General features: G+C 41.1%; 1 pseudogene; it reads left to right on the top strand.

Moving 5' to 3' along the window:
* Nucleotides 1-1,590: 1,590 nt before the first annotated feature.
* On the top strand, nucleotides 1,591-2,396 carry LOC121488136 (annotated as a pseudogene).
* The last annotated feature ends 1,651 nt before the right edge of the window (nucleotides 2,397-4,047 follow it).

The following is a 4,047-nucleotide window of genomic DNA, read 5'->3' as shown; positions in this document are numbered from 1 at the left end:
TGGTGATTAATGAACTCAAGAGCCCTTTCCTATGTTTATTAGTCATTTGGGTAACTTCTTTTGTGAAGTGCCTGCTATGTCTTTTGTCAATTAAAAAAATGTTACTGTTTTTTTTTTAAACAGTAAAAAAATGTTTTTCTTATTGCTTTGTAGGAATATGTCATCTGTTCTGGGTATGAGACCTTGGACAGATGTCTACATGCACATATCTTCTTTCATTATTTGGTTCATTCTTTTATTTTTATTTATTTATTTATTTTTTTTATAAATTTTATTTATTTATGATAGTCATACAGAGAGAAAGAGAGAGAGGCAGAGACACAGGCAGAGGGAGAAGCAGGCTCCATGCACCGGGAGCCCGATGTGGGATTCGATCCCGAGTCTCCAGGATCGCGCCCTGGGCCAAAGGCAGGTGCCAAACCGCTGCGCCACCCAGGGATCCCATGGTTCATTCTTTTAAATAGGTCTTTAAATATACAAAAGTTACTAATTCCACCATCATTTTCTTTAAGAATAATGCCTTTTTGTGTAATGTTTAGGAAATCTTAGGGTGCCTGGGTGGCTCAGTTGGTTAAGCATCTGATTCTTGATTTTGGCTCAGGTCTTGATCTCAGAGTTGTGCAATTGAGCCCCATGTCAGGCTCTGCACTGGGCGTGGAGCCTGCTTAAGATTCTCTCTCTCTCTCTCCTTCTGCTCATGTATACTCTCTCTATACTGAAAAAAATCATATTACTTTAATAATGTATAGAGTATACTTTTTTTTAAAGGACTTTCATTGTGCCACCTTTCATATGTAAATACACAATCAAATTAGAATTGATGTTTTAATATAGTATGAGGAAAGTTCAAGCTTAATGTATTTTGAGTCAACTGGATATCCAATTGACCTAACATTATATATTGAAAAGACTCTTTTTTCAACACTTGTAGTAGTGCCGTGTTGTCTTGCTCAGATTCCCGTTTACCAGGTGGTGCATCCATGCTGTCAGATGCTGTGTCAACAGTTCATGGCTGATCCTCAGATAACTGATCCTTTCTTAAAAAAAGATTTTATTTATTTATTCATGAGAGACACACAGAAAAAGGCAGAGATATAGGCAGAGGGAGAAACAGGTTCCCTGCAGGGAGCCTGATGCAGGACTGGATCCAGGACCCTGGGATTGCAACCTGAGCCAAAAGCAGATGCTCAACCACTGAGCCACCTGGGGGGGGGCCCTAACTGGTCCTCTTTTAATGGGAACCATCTACCCCTGGCAGTTACATCTCCACTGAGGATGTTCCTGAGCCAGTGAATGATGAATGTAGGAGCATAAAAGCCTGGCTTTTTTCCTTGGGAAGGGTTAACCTGTGTTGGGTTTATGCTTCTGAGCCTCATCCTGTGGATTAAACTATAGCTCGCTTTCATCAAAGACTCCACCTTTGCGTGGCTCCTTCTCCTTTCCTAATTCTGCCTAATTCTCTCTCCATAGAATTTTTTTTTCCAAAGGGCATTGTCTCAATAAATTATGTATACTACAAACCCGGAACGAGACGAAGGCAGAATCGAAGCCCGGCACAGGCAGTGGACGCGGTCCCACCGAGAGCCGAAGATGGCAGTGAACATACACTCAACGTCCGTCACCAGGGATAACCTAAGTCAACATGATATGCTGGCCTGGATCAATGAGTCTCTGCAGCTGAATCTGACAAAGATTGAACAGTTGTGCTCAGGGGCTGCCTATTGTCAGCTTATGGACATGCTATTCCCTGGCTCCATTGCCTTGAAGAAAGTGAAATTCCAGGCTAAACTAGAGCGTGAATACATCCAGAACTTCAAAATACTACAAGCAGGTTTTAAGAGAATGGGTGTTGGCAAAATAATTCCTGTGGACAAATTAGTAAAAGGAAGTTTCAGGACAATTTTGAATTTGTTCAGTGGTTCAATAAATTTTTTGATGCAAACTATGATGGAAAAGACTATGACCCTGTAGTTGCCAAACAAGGTCAGGAAACTGCAGTGGCTCCCTCCCTTGTTGCTCCAGCTCTGAACAAACCGTAGAAAACTCTCAGCTCTAGCAGTGCAGCTCCACAGAGGCCTATTGCAACACACAGAACTACTGCAACCCCTAAGGCTGGCCCCGGTGTGGTGCAAAAGAATCCTGGTGTGGGCAACGGGGATGATGAAGCAGCTGAATTGAGGCAGCAAGTCAATGTATTGAAACTTACCGTCGAAGACTTGGAGAAAGAGAGAGATTTCTACTTTGGAAAGCTAAGAAACATTGAATTGATTTGCCAGGAGAAAGAAGGGGAAAACAACCCTGTATTGCAGAGGATCGTGGACATTCTCTATTCCACAGATAAGGGCTTTGTGATATCTGATGAAGGGGGCCCACAGGAGGAACAAGAAGAGTATTAACAGCCTGGACCAGCAGAGCAACATCCGAATTCTTCACTCCAAATCATGTGCTTAACTGTAAAATATCCCCTTTTATTATTCTTAGAGGACTCACTGGTTTCTTTTCATGAGCAAACAGTACCTCTTCTTAAAGTGCACTTTGCAGAAGTTTCACCCCTTTTCCAATGAGTTTGAGATATGAGCTTTTACCCTGTAGCAGAGCAGTATTAACATCTAGTTGGGTCACCTGGGGAACAGAGAGGCCGACCATGGGGCTCACTGTGTGGATGCTGGTAACACTCACTGCTGGAGAAGGTGATTTTATGTCATACACTGAGGTGGAGTCCTCAGTAGAGAAATGTAAAGACTGATTTGAATTTCAAGCTAATGTGAAATCTTGGCAGAGAACGTTTTAATAAATAAATGCCTTAAGAGTATTTTAAAAAAATAAATAAATTATGTATACTACAAACCCTATTTCAGGCTCTGTTTCTAGGGAACTTAACCTAATACATTTGTTTCTAGAAGTGGGACATACACTCTAAGAATGGGATCCCAGGTTGGATCATTTTCTGTCAGTATAATAGAAATGCCTCATCATCAGTTACAATAATCTATTATGATATGTGGTAGAAGTACAACTGTTGAAACTTCTACCTGTGGTGAATGGGAATGTGTATAGGGGAAGAATTTGCACTGGCTTGTTCAGTATCTCTGGCATTTGGAAGATAGCAGAGAAAGAATATAAGAATTGTGAAATTGGGTGGGTATTGTTGATTGCCATTGAAAAGAGAAAATCATAGGCTCAGGACAATCCATCACCAATTTCATGCTAAGTGTGAGAGTTAGGGGACAGCTTACATAGCTTTCAAAGTGATCTCATTTTTCTACTAGTGAGGGAGAGATGGAGATGAAGATCAGGCATAGAACCTCATTTTTAAGAGTGGCAGAACTTTGGAAAAGGCTGAATTCTCAGCCTAGCCAAATCTATGCTAAAGATAAGTGCCTGATAGGGGATCCCTGGGTGGCTCAGTGGTTGAGCACCTGCCTTCAGCCCAGAGCGTGATCCTGAAGTCCCGGGATCAAGTCCCGAGATCGAGTCCTGGGATCGAGTCCCACATCGGGCTCCCTCCAGGGAGCCTGCTTCTCCCTCTGCCTGTGTCTTTGCTTCTCTCTCTCTCTGTGTGTGTGTGTGTGTGTGTCTCTCATGAATAAATAAATAAAATCTTAAAGAAAAGATAAGTGCCTGATAAAGAGTGAAACCTTAAGACCTGATATGATTGATGTTATCTTGGTACATAAACTTGAGCATGCAGATTCTCTTGTGCTCTCTATGTTTACAGATGTGGCATCAACTTTCGACTGTAGGAAAACAGAGTCTCCCTTTCTTGAAGATTGTGAGGCAGGCAGCAATATTATGTTGGTTCACCTCTGGATCTGCCCTTACTTAACCTTCCGACTATTAGGTCAATACAAGTATTAAATTTTATCATGATCTAGTTATGTACTGGGAAAACTATGGAGGGAGTGATTATTATATTAGTATTTACCGGAAATCCTAGTTAATGCAGCAGGGCAACAAATAAGTGATAAATAAATGAATGAATAAATGAATAAATGATCTCTTTTACAGATCAGAAAAGAAAAAATAAAACTGTCTTTGTTCATATAT

The sequence above is a fragment of the Vulpes lagopus genome, chromosome 3, assembly GCF_018345385.1.
Source record: "Vulpes lagopus strain Blue_001 chromosome 3, ASM1834538v1, whole genome shotgun sequence".
In the NCBI taxonomy this organism is placed as follows: domain Eukaryota; kingdom Metazoa; phylum Chordata; class Mammalia; order Carnivora; family Canidae; genus Vulpes; species Vulpes lagopus.
The sequence above is the reverse complement of the archived record's forward strand: the minus strand, read 5'-3'. Positions and strand labels throughout refer to the sequence as shown.